Raw genomic sequence first — 17,573 nt, 5'->3', positions numbered from 1 at the left:
TAAAACCTACTTGGTCAGGATGGATGATTGTTTTAATGTGTTCTTGGATTCGGTTAGCAAGACTTTTATTGAGGATTTTTGCATCGATATTCATAAGGGAAATTGGTCTGAAGTTCTCTATCTATGTTGGATCTTTCTGTGGTTTAGGTATCAGAGTAATTGTGGCTTCATAGAATGAGTTGGGTAGAGTCCCTTCTGTTCCTATTTTGTGGAATAGTTTGTGCAGAACTGGAATTAGATCTTCTTTGAAGGTCTGATAGAATTCTGCACTAAACCCATCTGGTCCTGTGCTTTTTTTGACTGGGAGACTATTAATGACTGCTTCTATTACTTTAGGGGATATGGGACTGTTTAGATCGTTAACATGATCTAGATTTAACTTTGGTGCCTGGTTTGTTGTAGAAATTTGTCCCTTTCGTCCAGGTTTTCCAGTTTTGTTGAGTATAGAAATCTAGAAATTTGTCCATTTCGTCCAGGTTTTCCAGTTTTGTTGAGTATAGCCTTTTGTAGAAGGATCTGATGGTGTTTTGGATTTCTTCAGGATCTGTTGTTATGTCTCCCTTTTCATTTCTGATTTTGTTAATTAGGATGTTGTCCCTGTGCCCTCTAGTGAGTCTAGCTAAGGGTTTATCTATCTTGTTGTTTTTCTCAAAGAATCAACTCTGCGTTTGGTTAATTTTTTGAATAGTTCTTCTTGTTTCCACTTGGTTGATTTCACCACTGAGTTTGATTATTTCCTGCCATCTAGTCCTCTTGGGTGAATTTGCTTCTTTTTTTTCTAGAGCTTTTAGATGTGTTGTCAAGCTGCTAGTATGTGCTTTCTCCCGTTTCTTTTTGGAGGCACTCAGAGCTATGAGTTTCCCTCTTAGAAATGCTTTCATTGTGTCCCATAGGTTTGGGTATGTTGTGGGTTCATTTTCATTAAACTCTAAAAAGTCTTTAATTTCTTTCTTTATTTCTTCCTTGACCAAGGTATCATTGAGAAGAGTGTTGTTCAGTTTCCTTGTGAATGTTGGCTTTCCATTATGTATGCAGTTATTGAAGATCATTCTTAGTCCATGGTGGTCTGATAGGATGCATAGGACAATTTCAATATTTTTGTATCTGTTGAGGCCTGTTTTGTTACCAATTATATGGTCAATTTTGGAGAAGGTCCCGTGAGGTGCTGAGAAGAAGGTATATCCTTTTGTTTTAGGATAAAATGTTCTGTAGCTATCTGTTAAGTCCATTTGTCTCATAACTTCTGATAGTTTCACAGTGTCCCTGTTTTATTTTCTGTTTCCATGATCTGTCCATTGATGAAAGTGGTATGTTGAAGTTGCCCACTATTATTGTGTGAGGTGCAATGTGTGCTTTGAGCTTTACTAAAGTGTCTTTAATGAATGTGGCTGCCCTTGCATTTGGAGCATAGATATTCAGAATTGAGGGTTCCTCTTGGAGGATTTTACCTTTGATGAGTATGAAGTGTCCCTCCTTGTCTTTTTTGATAACTTTGGGTTGGAAGTCGATTTTATTCGATATTAGAATGGCTACTCCAGCTTGTTTCTTTAGGACATTTGCTTGGAAAATTGTTTTCTAGCCTTTTACTCTGAGGTAGTGTCTGTCTTTTTCCCTGAGATGGGTTTCTGTAAGCAGCAGAATGTTGGGTCCTGTTTTTGTAGCCAGTCTGTTAGTCTATGTCTTTTTATTAGGGAATTGAGTCCATTGATATTAAGAGATATTAAGGAAAAGTAATTGTTGCTTCCTTTTATTTTTGTTGTTAGAGTTGGCATTCTGTTCTTGTGGCTGTCTTCTTTTTTGTTTTTTGAGGGATTACTTTCTTGCTTTTTCTAGGGCGTGATTTCTGTCCTTGTATTTTTTTTTCTGTTATTATCTGTTGAAGGGCTGGATTCGTGGAAAGATAATGTGTGAATTTGGTTTTGTTGTGGAATACTTTGGTTTCTCCATCTATGGTAATTGAGAGTTTGGCCGGGTATAGTAGCCTGGGCTGGCATTTGTGTTCTCTTAGTGTCTGTATAACATCTGTCCAGGCTCTTCTGGCTTTCATAGTCTCTGGTGAAAAGTCTGGTGTAATTCTGATAGGCCTGCCTTTATATGTTACTTGACCTTTCTCCCTTGCTGCTTTTAATATTCTATCTTTATTTAGTGCATTTGTTGTTCTGATTATTATGTGTCGGGAGGAATTTCTTTTCTGGTCCAGTCTATTTGGAGTTCTGTAGGCTTCTTGTATGATCATGGGCATCTCTTTCTTTAGGTTTGGGAAGTTTTCTTCTAAAGTTTTGTTGAAGATATTTGCTGGCCCTTTAAGTTGAAAATCTTCCCTCTCATCAACTCCTATTTTCCATAGGTTTGGTCTTTTCATTGTGTCCTGGATTTCCTAGATGTTTTGAGTTAGGATCCTTTTGTGTTTTGTATTTTCTTTGATTGTTGTGCCGAAGTTCTCTATGGAGTCTTCTTCACCTGAGATTCCCTCTTCCATCTCTTGTATTCTGTTGCTGATGCTCGCATCTATGGTTCCAGATTTCTTTCCTAGGGTTTCTATATCCAGTGTTGCCTCATTTTGGGTTTTCTTTATTGTGTCTACTTCCCTTTTTAGGTCTAGTATAGTTTTGTTCATTTCCATCACCTGTTTGGATGTGTTTTCCTGTTTTTCTTTGAGGACTTCTACCAGTTTGGTTGTGTTTTCCTGTTTTTCTTTAAGGACTTGTAACTCTTTAGCAATGTTCTCCTGTATTTCTTTAAGTGAGTTATTAAAGTCCTTCTTGATGTCCTCTACCATCATTATGAGATATGCTTTTAAATCTGAGTCTATCTTTTCGGTTGTGTTGTGGTGCCCAGGACTAGGTGGGGTGGGAGTGCTGCGTTTTGATGATGGTGAGTGGTCTTGATTTCTGTTAGTAGGATTCTTGCATTTGCCTTTCGCCATCTGGTAATATCTGGGGCTGTGCAGAATACTGGGTGGGTTCCCGGAACCAATATGTCTGTTGCCGATGATCAGGCAAAGTGCTCCCTCTCCGCTCAGACCCCTTTCCTCTTTCCGGTAGGTGGCCAGAGGTCAGGGGCCTGTGCAGAATACACTCAGGGGGGTCCTGGAACCAAGATGTCTGCTGCCGATGCACAGGCAAAGCGTTCCTGGGCTGGTCGGATCCCTAACCAATGGCCAGAAAAGTGGCCAGCTGTCTGGGGTCCGAAAAGGGGGCTGCCTTAGAAGCTTTGTGGCTCACCCCGTCCCAGAAGCTTTTAGCTTCTGTATTCCATACTCTCACCTGTGCAGAATACACTCGGCGGGGTCCCAGAACCAGGATGTCTGCTGCAGATGCTCAGGCTAGGCCATAGATGTTATAAATGATAATTATGATAGATAAATAGATGGATAAATAGACAGACAGACAGACATACAGAAGGATAATTAGCTACTCTGCTGCCTGAGAATGCAAATCACATTTTTTTAACCATGGATAAATGATGGGTACACGTAATGAAATAAAAATTGAACTAAGATAGGGCTTCTGTACTGGCTAATTTTGTGTCAACTTGACACAGCTGGAGTTATCACAGAGGAAGGAGCTTCAGTTGAGGAAATGCCTCTATGAAAACCAACTCTAAGGCATTTTCTCAATTAGTGATCAAGGGGGAAAAGCCCCTTGTGGGTGGAACCATCTCTGGGCTGGTAGTCTTGGGTTCTATAAGAGAGCAGGCTGAACAAGTCAGAGGAAGCAAGCCAATAAAGAACATCCCTCCATGGCTTCTGCATCAGCTCCTGCTTTCTAAACTGCTTGAATTCCAGTCCTGACTTCCTTGGTGATGAACAGCAGTATGGAAGTGTAAGCCGAATAAACCTTCTCCTTCCCAACTTGCTTCTTGGTCATGATTTTTGTGCAGGAATAGAAACCCTGGCTAAGACAGCTTCCCTTTCACTCTCAAATCATCAAATAACCATGTAAAATATAATGGTGGATTAATATCTTTTTTATATCACACATTGAATTATACCACATTTTCTATATTCTTAGCAGTCATAGAGTAACTTCTGTAGATCATTAAATCTAAATTATCATTTCCATGATGTTTTTATGCTACTAGACATGTTTATACTCAAAGTGGATATAGTAATTTTACCAAATAATTGATGTTCTACTCAGGAAATCAGTTAATGGAGGCTTGAGGATAATATAACTGGCCTTAGAAATTATATGTATGTCAATCCCTGGAAAAAAATTTACCTGTGTTCCAAACTTAGCCAGCGTATCTTCATTTCTATCTATTAGATATTTCTTATGGGCAGGCCCAGAATGAATAAAGAAAATTACTTTCAAATAGTTTCATAACTTAAAATAAATAATTCACCTTTCCCTTCTGCGATGTTATTACATCTCCACATATATAAATATAAATAAAAGTTATGTGTCCAAAATTTAATTCTATAGGAATTTCTTTGACTTTTGCTATGATGGCATAATAGATAGTATTCAGGAATTGTCAAAGAATAATTTACTAATCACTTTAAAAGTAGAGTTTAGTTTAGAACAGTTTACATGTATAAATTTTGAGAAGACAGTATAGAGTTCTCTCATTTATTCATTCACTTTTATGTGTTAGTAATAGTATCATACTATTACATTTGATGAAGTCACATTAATTTCTGTGCTTATCAATGCAGTGTAACTACCTGACATCCATAGCCTGTTTAGATTTCCTGTTTTTACCTTTCCTTATGTTCCCTTTTTAACATTTTCTCCTAAGGTAACAGATTGGATTCATTGTTTATAATATTACCTGTGAAATATCTGGGTAATTTGTTTTCCCCTCTCAGATAACAAAACAAGTATCTGTCTGTAACTGAAATAATCCTTGGGTTGTGTCAATAAATATTTTTATGTTTTTACATTCAGTCCTTTATGAGCTAAACATAAGTTCACACTGATGTCTAAAATTCTAAGTCATAAACTGCCTGAGTTTTTCTTGATTCCACATGATATGTATCTTGAGAATCTCAACTGCCCAGTAAAAACATTGCTCTATCTTCTGCTATTGTTTCTCTTGATCCATTCACAAGTAACTATTTAAACACCACAATCATCATTTCATTATTGTTGTTGTTAGTAGTAGTGATGGTGGTGGTGGTTGTGGTGGTGGTGGTGGTAGTGATGGTAGTAGAATAAGTAGTAGCAGCTGCAGTAGTAGTAATAATAATAGTGTGGTTTTGAGACAGGGTGTTGCCCTGTAACTACTTCTGTGGATGAGGCTGGCCTCAAACTGAGAGATCCACAAACCTCTGCCTACAAAGTGCTTGTATTAAGGCATGTGCCACCCAATCCTTCTTATGTGTAAACATGGACCTGTAAATTGATGTGTAAATCTTTGTGTAATCTATTTAATCTTTAGTTCCACAGACTCCTTTCATTCCACTGGGTAATCATCATCTATTCCAAAATGACTCTCCAACTGATTGTTATTTTCTTTCAATTGTAAAGCAAGATTTTCTCATCAGGCTGCCCTATTTTTATGTTCACTGAATTTTTTAAGACTGTTTTGAACACTGACATGCATTAAGATTAATCTCTAGTGCTGAGAAACTTAACAAGAATTCAAAGTAATTCATTTTCTTTTAAAATATATCATAGAATAAATATACTGACTTGTAGTTGAATTGCTCATGTCCCAATGCAAATATCTAGCCACAATTAAAATTTTAGTGTTTCATACACTTCCTGTATTGTTTGTTTGTTTGTTTTTTGTTTGTTTTATTGGTTATTTTATTTATTTACATTTCAAATGTTATCCCACTTCCAGGTTTCTCCTCCTCAAACTCGCTCTAGCTCCCCTTGCCCCTTTGAGGGTGCTCCCCCACCTACCCACCCACTCTTTCCTACCCACCCTGGCATTCCCCTACACTAGGAAATGAAGCCTTCACAAGACCAAGAGCCTCCCCTCTCATTTCCTGGCTTTTGGGAGAGATATTTTTAAGTGACTCTGTTAAAGCAATACTAATATGGCTTGCAAGCAGAAAATTTATTTTAAATATTGATATATTATTGTTGTTGTAGTACTGTTTACAGGTTTTATAACAGTATTATTCCAAACAACACTATATGTTTAAAATATATGCTGTGTTCATACAACCAAGTTACCTAGCAGTTATTTTTCTAAATTACATACACAAAACACACATCTAGTGCTAAGGAAGTGTGCGAGAACACCAAAAGGCCGATCTGATGCAATCATACCATACTTTTATTCCAGTTATCCCTACTAACTCACTTCCGACCCCTGGATGGTTTTGGTGGAGAAAAACCCTGAGCATTCATCAAGACAAGGTTTTACAGAAAGCAGCAAGTGAGTGGTGAATGTTTCTAACCTGAGAAGCATCTACTTGGGGTGCTCCCATGGCTTTAGCATAATTGGATGGTGCTGGAAGCAAAACCATAAACTAAACTTCTGATTTCTACCTAATTGGTAGTTGTTAGGCAGAGGGCAGACTTGTTGGGAGTTAATCTGGAAACTGGTGTTAAATGCTGGATTTCTTGGGAGAGATGCAGGTTGTGTTGTTGTTATCCTAGGAACTGGAGCTAGGCTCCAGTTTTGTTCCGGGTGTGGGGGGTGTGGAATAACTTGGAAACTAATGCTAGATACCATCCTATTAGTTTACTTGAGTTCAAACTTAGGGCAGGTTTTCTTGAGAGGGATTTTGAACCCAAAGTATTTGATTTCTCAACACACACACACACACACACACACAGAGACAGAGAGAGAGACAGAGACAGAGACAGAGGCAGAGAGAGAGAGAGAGAGAGAGAGAGAGAGAGAGAGAGAGAGAGAGAGAGAGTCAGAGAGACAGAGAGACAGAGACAGAGAGCAAGAAGAAACTTATACTCCAAAGAAGAGCCCACCTCCAGCAGGAAGACGGGACATCAAGGGATGGGGTTTCCATGCCTCTGACCCTTAATTGCTCCTGTATTAAAGAATTACAGGGATGGAAATGGAGAGGAGCCTGAAGAAAAGAAGGTCCAGCACCAGGCCCAAAGTGGGATCCAGCCCAAGGGAAGGTCCCAAGGCCTAATGCTATTACTGGGGCTATGGAGCGCTCACAAAAGCAAACCTATTTTGACTGCCCCCAGAGAGACCCAACAAGCAGCTGGAAGAGTCAGATGCAGATATTTGCACCCAACCAATGGACAGAAGTAGCTGACCAATGTTGTTGAATTAGGGAAGGTTAAAAGAAGCTGAGAAGAAGGGTGATCCTGTAGGAGGATCTCAATTAATCTGATCCTGAGATCTTTCTGATTTTTTTTAATTAATTTTTTATTAAGTATTTTCCTCATTTACATTTCCAATTCTATCCAAAACGTCCCCAATACACTACCTCCCAACTCCCCCACACATCCACTCCCACTTTTTTGCCACTGGTGTTCCCCTGTACTGGGGCATATAAAGTTTGCAAGTCCAATGGGCCTCTCGTGACATTGATGGCCGACTAGGCCATCTTTTGATACATATGCAGCTAGAGTCAAGAGTTCTGGGGTACTGGTTAGTTCATAATGTTGTTCCACCTATATGGTTGCAGATCTCTTTAGTTACTTGGGTACTTTCTCTAGCTCCTCCATTGGGGGCCCTGTGATCCATCCAAGAGCTGACTGTGAGCATCCACTTCTGTGTTTGCTAGGCCCTGGCATAGCCTCACAAAGACAGCTATATCAGGGTCCTTTCAGCAAAATCTTGCTAGTGTATGCATTGGTGTCAATATTTGGGAGCTGATTATGGGATGGATTCCTGGATATGGCAGTCTCTAGATGGTGCATCCTTTCGTCACAGCTCCAAACTTTATCTCTGTAACTCTTTCCATAGGTGTTTTTTCCCAATTCTAAGAAGGGGTACAGTGACCCCACTTTGGTCTTCGTTCTTCTTGAGTTTCATGTGCTTAGCAGATTGTATTATATATCTTGGGTATCCTAAGTTTTGGGCTAATATCCACTTATCAGTGAGTACATATTGTGTGAGTTCCTTTGTGATTGTGTTACCTCACTCAGGATGAAGCCCTCCAGGTCCATCCATTTGCCCAGGAATTTCATAAATTCATTCTTTTTATTAGCTGAGTAGTACTCCATTGTGTAAATGTACCATAATTTCTGTATCCATTCCTCTGTTGAGGGGCATATGGTTCTTTCCAGCTTCTAGCTATTATAAATAAGGCTGCTATGAACATAGTGGAGCATGTGTCCTTCTTACCAGTTAGAATATCTTCTGGATATATGCCCAGGAGAAGTATTGCTGGAACCTCTGGTAGTATTATGTCCAATTTTCTGAGGAACAGCCAAACTGATTTCCAGAGTGTTTGTACAAGCTTGCAATCCCACCAACAATGGAGGGGTGTTCCTCTTTCTCCACATCCTCACCAGCATCTGCTGTCACCTGAATTTTTGATCTTAGCCATTCTAACTCGTGTGAGGTAGAATCTCAGGGTTGTTTTGATTTGCATTTCCCTGATGATTAAGGATGTTGAACATTTTTTTCAGGTGCTTCTCTGCCATTCGGTATTCCTCAGGTGAGAATTCTTTGTTCAGTTCTGACCCCCATTTTTTAATGGGCTTACTTGATTTTCTGGAGTCCACCTTCTTGAGTTCTTTATATATATTGGATATTAGTCCCTTATCTGATTTAGGATAGGTAAAGACCCTTTCCCAATCTGTTGGTGGTCTTTTTGTCTTATTAACGGTGTCTTTTGCCTTGCAGAATCTTTGCAACTTTATGAAGTCCCATTTATCAATTCTCGATCTTACAGCACAAGCCATTGTTCTTCTATTCAGGAATTTTTCCCCTGTACCCATATCTTCGAGGCTTTTCCCTAATTTCTCCTCTATAAGTTTCAGTGACTCTGGTTTTATGTGGAGTTCCTTAATCCACGTACATTTGACCTTAGTACAAGGAGATAGGAATGGGTCAATTCGCATTCTTCTACATGATAAGCACCAGTTGTGCCAGCACCATTTGTTGAAAATGCTGTCTTTTTTTCACTGGATGGGTTTTGCTATCTTGTCAAAGATCAAGTGACCATAGGTGTGTGGGTTCATCTCAGGGTCTTCAATTCTGTTCCTTTGGTCTACTTGTCTGTCGTTGTACCAGTACCATGCAGTTTTTATCACAATTGCTCTGTAGTACAGCTTTAGGTCAGTCATGGTGATTCCACCAGAGGTTCTTTTATCCTTGAGAAGAGTTTTTTCTATCCTAGGTTTTTTGTTGTTCCAGATGAATTTGCAGATTGCCCTTTCTAATTCCTTGAAGAATTGAGTTGGAATTTTGATGGGGATTGCATTGAATCTGTAGATTGCTTTTGGCAAGATAGCCATTTTTTATTATATTGATCCTGCCAATCCATGAGCATGGGAGATCTTTCCATCTTCTGAGATCTTCTTTAATTTCTTTCTTCAGAGACTTGAAGTTCTTATACAGATCTTTCACTGCCTTAGTTAGATTCAGGCCAAGGTATTTTATATTGTTTGTGACTATTGAGAAGGGTGTGTTTCCCTAATTTCCTTCTCAGCCTGTTTATCCTTTGTGTACAGAAAGGCCATTGATTGCTTGAGTTAATTTTATATCCAGCTACTTCACTGAAGCTGTTTATCAGACTTAGGAGTTCTCTGGTTGAATTTTTAGGGTCACTTATATATACTATCATATCATCTGCAAAGAGTGATATTTTGACTTCTTCTTTTCTGATTTGTATCCCCTTGATCTCCTTTTGTTGTCTAGGTGCTCTGGCTAGGACCTCAAGTACAAAGTTGAATAGGTAGGGAAAGAGTGGACAGCCTTGTCTAGTCCCTGATTTTAGAGGGATTGCTTCAAGCTTCTCACCATTTGCTTTGATGTTGGCTACTTGTTTGTTGTAGATTGCTTTTATCATGGTTAGGTATGTGCCTTGGATTCCTGATCTTTCCAAGACTTTTATCATGAATGGGTGCTGGATTTTGCCAAATGCTTTTTCAGCATCTAAGGAGATGATCATGTGGTTTTTGTCTTTGTGTTTGTTTGTATACTGGATGACGTTCATGGATTTCCATATATTGAACCATCCTTGCATACCTGGAATGAAACCTCCTTGGTCAGGATGGATGATTGTTTTGATGTGTTCTTGGATTTGGTTAGCAAGAACTTTATTGAGGATTTTTGCATCAATATTCATAAGGGAAATTGGTCTGAAGTACTCTATCTTTGTTGGATCTTTTTGTGTTTTAGGTATCAGAGTAATTGTGGCTTCATAGAATGAGTTGGGTAGAATACCTTCTGTTTCTATTTTGTGGAATAGTTTGTGAAGAACTGGGATTAGATCTTCTTTGAAGGTCTGATAGAATTCTGCACTAAACCCATCTGGTCCTGGGCTTTTTTTGGTTGAGAGACTATTAATGACTGCTTCTATTTCTTTAGAGGATATGGGACTGTTTAGATCATTAACCTGATCTTGATTCAACTTTGGTACCTGGTATCTGTCTAGAAACTTCTCCATTTCATCCAGGTTCTCCAGTTTTGTTGAGTATAGCCTTTTGTAGAAGGATCTGATGGTATTTTGGATTTCTTCAGGATCTGTTGTTATGTCTCCCTTTTCATTTCTGATTTTGTTAATTAGAATACTTTCCCTGTGCCCTCTAGTGAGTCTGGCTAAGGGTTTATCTATCTTGTTGATTTTCTCAAAGAACCAGCTCCTCGATTGGTTGATTCTTTGAATAGTTCTTCTTGTTTCCACTTGGTTGAATTCACCACTGAGTTTGATTATTTCCTGCCATCTACTCCTCTTGGGTGAATTTGCTTCCTTTTGTTCTAGAGCTTTTAGGTGTGTTGTCAAGCTGCTAATGTGTGCTCTTGCTAATTTCTTTTTGGAGGCACTCAGAGATATGAGTTTTCCTCTTAGAAATGCTTTCATTGCGTCCCATAAGTTTGGGTATGTTGTTGCTTCATTTTCATTAAACTCCAAAAAGTCCTTAATTTCTTTATTTATTCCTTCCTTGACCAAGGTATCATTGAGAAGAGTGTTGTTTAATTTCCACGTGTGTGTTGGCTTTCTATTATTTATTTTGCTATTGAAGATCAGCCTGAGTCCATGGTGATCTGATAAGATGCATGGGACAATTTCAATATTTTTGTATATGTTGAGGCTTGTTTTGTGACCAATTATGTGGTCAATTTTGGAGAAGGTACCATGAGGTGCTGAGAAGAAGTTATATCCTTTTGTTTTAGGATAAATTGTTCTGTAGATATCTGTCAGATCCATTTGTTTCATTACCTCTGTTAGTTTCACTGTGTCCCTGTTTAGTTTCTGTTTCCATGATCTGTCCATTGGTGAAAGTGGTGTGTTGAAGTCTCCCACTATTATTGTGTGAGGTGCAATGTGTGTTTTGAGCTTTACTAAAGTATCTTTAATGGATGTGGCTGCCCTTGTATTTGGAGCATATATATTCAGAATTGATAGTTCCTATTGGAGGAGTTTACCTTTGATGAGTATGAAGTGCCCTTCCTTGTCTTTTTTGATGACTTTGGGTTGGAAGTCGATTTTATTAGATATTAGGATGGCTACTCCAGCTTGTTTCTTCCTACCATTTGCTTGAAAAATTGTTTTCCAGCCTTTCATTCTGAGGTAGTGTCTATCTTTTTCTCTGAGATGAGTTTCCTGTAAGCGGCAAAATGTTTGGTCCTGTTTGTGTAGCCAGTCTATTAGTCTATGTCTTTTTATTGGGGAGTTGAGTCCATTGATATTAAGAGATATTAAGGAAAAGTAATTGTTGTTTCCTGTTATTTTTGTTGTTAAAGTTGGCATTCTGTTCTTGTGGCTGTCTTCTTTTAGGTTTGTTGAGGGATTACCTTCTTGTTATTTCTAGGGCGTGGTTCCTGTCCTTGTATTGGTTTTTTTCTGTTATTATCCTTTGAAGGGCTGGATTCGTGGAGAGATAATGTGTGAATTTGGTTTTGTCATGGTATACTTTGATTTCTCCATCTATGGTAATTGAGAGTTTGGCTGGGTATAGTAGCCTGGGCTGGAATTTGTGATTTCTTAGTTTCTGTATAACATCTGTCCAGGCCCTTTTGGCTTTCATAGTCTCTGGTGAAAAATCTGGTGTAAATGTGATAGGCTTGCCTTTATATGTTACTTGACCTTTTCCCCTTACTGCTTTTAGTATTCTATCTTTATTTAGTGCATTTGTTGTTCTGATTATTATGTGTCGGGAGGAATTTCTTTTCTGGTCCAGTCTATTTGGAGTTCTGTAGGCTTCTTGTATGATCATGGGCATCTCTTTCTTTAGGTTTGGGAAGTTTTCTTCTATAATTTTGTTGAAGATATTTGCCGGTCCTTTGAGTTGAAAATCTTCATTCTCATCAACTCCTATTATTGGTAGGTTTGGTCTTCTCATTGTGTCCTGGATTTCCTGGATGTTTCGAGTTAGGTTCTTTTTGGATTTTGTATTTTCTTTGATTGTTAGCCAATGTTCTCTATGGAGTCTTCTTCACGTGAGATTCTCTCTTCCATCTTTTGTATTCTGTTGCTGATGCTTGCTCTATGGTTCCAGATTTCTTTCCTAGGGTTTCTATCTCCAGCGTTGCCTCACTTTATGTTTTCTTTATTGTGTCTACTTCCCTTTTTAGGTCTTGGATGGTTTTATTCAATTCTATCCCCTGTTTGGTCTGGTTTTCCTGCAATTCTTTAAGGGATTTTTGTGCTTCCTCTTTAATGTCTTCTACCTGTTTAGCAGTGTTCTCCTGTATTTCTTTAAGTATGTTATTAAAGTCCTTCTTGATGTCCTCTACCATCATCATGAGATATGCTTTTAGATCCTGGTCTAGGTTTTCTAGTTTTGGGCTGCCCTGGACTGGGTGAAGTGGGAGTGCTGGGTTCTGATGATGGTGTGTGGTCTTGGTTTCTGTTAGTAAGATTATTACGTTTACCTTTCGCCATCTGGTAATCTCTGGAGTTAGTTGTTATAGGTGTCTCTGTTTAGAGATTGTTCTTCTGGTGATTCTGTTAGCCTCTATCAGCAGACCTGGGAGACAGGCTCTCTTCTCTGAGATTCAGTGGTCAGAGCACTCTCTGGAGGCAAGCTCTCCTCTTACTGGGAAGATGCACAGATATCTGGTGTTTGGACCTCCTCCTGGCCGAAGATGAAGGCCTAAAACAGGACCTTTCCCAGAAGCTGTGACAAGCTTGATTTGGTGGGTCACAGAAGCTGTCAGCTTGTGTGGTGCACACTCTCACCTGTGCACACTATGTTTGGTGGAGTCCCGGAACCAAGATGGCTACCACCAATCTAGAGGCAAAAGCCTCCCAGGCTGGGTGGACACCTGTCCTCTGGCCAGGAAGGTGGCTGGATGTCTGGGGCCTGAAAAGGGTGCTTCCTCAGTAGCTCTGTGGCTCCCGCCTGTCCCAGAAGCTGTCAGCTTCTGTGGTGCACCCTATCACCTGTGCAGACTAAGTTCAGTGGAGTCCCTGAACCAAGATGGCTCCCGCTGATCCTGAGGCAAAGGGCTCCTGGGCCGGGTGGACACCTGTCCTCTGGCCTGGAGGGTGTCTGGATGTCTAGGGCCTGAAAAGGGTGCTGCCTCAAAGGCTCTGTGGCTCCTGCCTGTCCCACAAGCTGTCAGGTTCTGTGGGGCACACTCTCTCCTGTGCTGACTAAGTTCAGTGGAGTCCCGGAACCAAGATGGCTACCGCCAATCTAGAGGCAAAAGCCTCCCAGGCTGGGTGGACACCTGTCCTCTGGCCTGGAGGGTGTCTGGATGTCTAGGGCCTGAAAAGGGTGCTGCCTCAAAGGCTCTGTGGCTCCTGCCTGTCCCACAAGCTGTCAGGTTCTGTGGGGCACACTCTCTCCTGTGCTGACTAAGTTCAGTGGAGTCCCGGAACCAAGATGGCTCCGGCTGATCCTGAGGCAAAGGGGTGAGATCTTTCAAACACTGTACCACCAAATAGACAGCATGCAGCACCTGATATGAGGCCCCCAAAACACATATAGTAGAGGACTTCCGGGTCTGTGTTCATTTAGAGATGATGCACGTAACCCTCAAGAGACTGGAGGCCCCAGGTAGTTTAGAGGTCAAATAGGGTGGAGGGTGAGGGCATCCACGCGGAGATTGGTTGGGGTGGGGAAGTGGTGTGGGACGTGGAGCAGTTCGGGGGTTGAAGGGGGCAGGGAATGGAATATGGAGGGTAAAAATGCATTAAAAATAAAATATTAAAAGAGAAGAAGATATAAATTTGCTTTTGCAAGATCTTTAGTTGTATGCTTTAGTGGATAAGTTCACAGAACAGAAATTACTTAGATAACACTTGAGTATTTAAAATGGTAACAGTGATAAATAAGCAATCTTACCAGAGGCAACATTTGATAGTCCCACTGCCTGAGAGCTGGATCTCTTTAATAGCTCAAACCACAACTGATTGGCTAGTGCCACCTGTTCAACAAGAAATTCACAAGCTATTTATCAGTATGAAATAAGCATACTTTGAGGAACATACAAAATATACTGTAATCGGGAGCATGAGTAGAAAATAAAAGCTGTAGCTATGGCTATAAGGTATAATTTTCTCAAACATTTAATATACAAATACTCAATGAAAAGCTAAATCATTATGATGCTTTTCTTTTCTCTGCGTATCACAGTTGAGATGAAAAGCTTTTACATTAGCTTGGTCTTCCCCTCGCCAGGTGTGCTGTCTTTGAAAAGGTGTTTATCCTCTCAAATATCCATTTATATATCACAGATGTATTTAATTCATGTTCCTCACAAATAATAAAGAATAAAATTAATGACAACTATTTTGCTATTATGATAGGGATTTTAATAAATGTTGATGATTTCTCTGAACTAATACTTACAAAGTGAGCTACATTAAAAATATTTATACCTATAATAATAATTTTTGACAGATCATATGTAAATATTTTTATCATCAGGCATAGTTTGTGCTTTTCCTCCAATAAGAAATTCAATTCATCTTATTGAATATTATAATATAAATCTCATTACTATTAATATTTTTCTAAAGTATTATGGTTGCGCAAAAGACATCTCTGACTTAGCATTGTGTAACAAATAACATTCTACTATTATTTGTTGTGATTCAGGAATTTGAGAAAAAACTCAGATAGGAGAGTATTGGGCAGGTCTCACTTGGAGTCACTGCTGCTGCTTAGTTAGATAGTAATTTGAACAATAGTATCTGGAGCATTGAGTAGGCTAAACCTCCACTGTGGCCTGTTGATGTGGCTAAGAATTATGCCCTGTGACTTGAAAATTTTCTAAAATTTACAGTATCCCTACACATACCTTCTACAGCATGGCAGATCTATGGCCTGTGTCACTTTTGAAATATAAATAGGTAAAAGCTCCACTAATTATCAGACCGTTAAAGATTTTAATACCCTAAAGACCACACAACAGTCACAAACTTTTCAAGAATCCTCCTCAGACAGAAACCCTGTAGTCTCAATTAACCTGTACCCCCAAGATCTTTCAGTCACTGAACCACCAACCAGGCAGCATACAACAGCTGATATTAGGCACACAATACATATACAGCAAAGGACTGCAAGGTCTGGATTAAGTCAGAGATGATGCACCTAACCCTCAAGAGACTGGAGGCCCCAGGGAGATTAGAGGTCTGGTGGGGTGGGGACATTCTCGTAGAGACAGGCCAGAAAGGAGGTATGGGATGTGGAACAGTTGGAGAGTGGACCAGGAGGGGAAGAAAATCTGGAGTTTTAAATGAATGAATGAATGAATGAATGAATAGCAAGTTCAACAACAATAAAAAAAGAATCCTCAACTTTTGAAGGGTGAGTGGAAAATTCACACTCTAAAAGTGTACATGTGAAAAGAACAAACAAAACCCTGAATGCATATGAGTTTTAATATGTGCACCACCTGTAAGGACTTCAAGACAGTTAAGTCAATGGGAAACTGACAATGTCTTTACCCATATGGGAAACATTGAAGAAAAATGAGAGTTTGAGATGAGTGTTTATGCATGGTTGAACTGTGTGTGCCACAGCTGTTACTTCTTCCTTCTTGACATTTAGAGCCTGACTACACTTTAGCCTACAGAGACATCTTACATAGACTAGAAAACCATTCTTCCTGTGCAATGCCTAATAAACATAATACTGCTCAGTGCCTTGGTGTTGGTAGTAAGAAAAGATACAAAGCTCAAACTGATCCCAGGTTTACTTTATTTTCTTTGTTACCTTGTTCCCCTATCCAGGATTTCAGGATCTATGCTTATCCTATTTTGTCAAATGGTACTCCAACAGGAATCTAGATGTAGATAGACACCTAAGTAACAGGAACTCACACTGAACCTTGCATTCAGACCAGAGTGGAGAATGCTCCTGAAAGGTTCAGATAAAGTATAAAGGAAAAAAAAATGGGATGTGCTTAATCTATCAGGCATAACTTAGGACAAATAGATCTAAATGTAAGTAGTTATATGCTAATACTTTGGAAAAAACAGCTAGGACAAGTAACTTTAGGAGATAGTTGGCTATATTTTGGAGTATTGAAGAAGTTTGTGAGAAACTGTGGAAGTATGTAAGTGAAAAACATTTGCATACAGAAAGTGTGCCCTTGGTTTATAGTGAGCACAAAGGCTACAAAGATTGATATGGTCATATTGTTGAAAGCAATGTACAGATTCAATGCAATGCTCATCAAAATTTTAACTCAATTCTTCAGAGATAGAAAGAGCAATTTGCAAATTCATCTGGAATAACAAAAACTCAGGATAGAAAAATTATTCTCAGCAATAAAAGAACTTCTGGGGGAGTCACAACCCCTGACCTCAAGCTCTACTATAGAGCAATTGTGATTAAAAAGTGCATGGTACTAGTTCAGAGACAGGCAGGAGGGTCAATGGAAAAGAACTGAAGCCATAGCAATGAACACACACACCTATGGTCATTTGATCTTTGTCAAGGAGCTAACACCAACCAGTGAACAAAAGACAGCATTTTCAACAAATGCTGCTAGTTGAAATGGTGGTCAGCATGTTGAAGAATGCAAGTCGATCCATTCTTACCTCCTTGTACAAAGCTCAAGTCCAAGTGGATCAAGGACCTTCCCATAAAACACGATATACTGAATCTAATAGAAGAGAAAGCAGGGAAGAATCTTGAACACATGGGCTAGAAATATTCAGCAACAGACCTTGGAAACCTGCCGAGATGACCTAGGTTTTCTAAGAGCAGAGGCTTGGTGTATTTCCCTTTTCCACAGTGCTTGGAACAAGGCCAAACTATGATCAGAGCAAATTGTGCACTATCATCCTTTAGATGCTGACATGGGCTCTTCTAGTATCTAGCAGCATAAGGTGGAAGCATGTTGAGAGTGTCTATTGTATTTCCTGCCTATGATGACTATGGACCACCATAACCTTAACATTGCTATTGTAGCGTGCATACTTTGGTGATATATAACCAAAAACTTTCTTTTTTTATTTTATTTATTATTATTTTTTTAATTTTTAATATTTTTATTACATATTTTCCTCAATTACATTTCCAATGCTATCCCAAAAGGACCCCATAGCGCCCCCCACTTCC

The sequence above is a fragment of the Mus caroli genome, unplaced genomic scaffold (assembly GCF_978045245.1).
Source record: "Mus caroli unplaced genomic scaffold, Mus_caroli_1 scaffold_4, whole genome shotgun sequence".
NCBI lineage: Eukaryota > Metazoa > Chordata > Mammalia > Rodentia > Muridae > Mus > Mus caroli.
Note: the sequence above shows the minus strand (reverse complement) of the source record.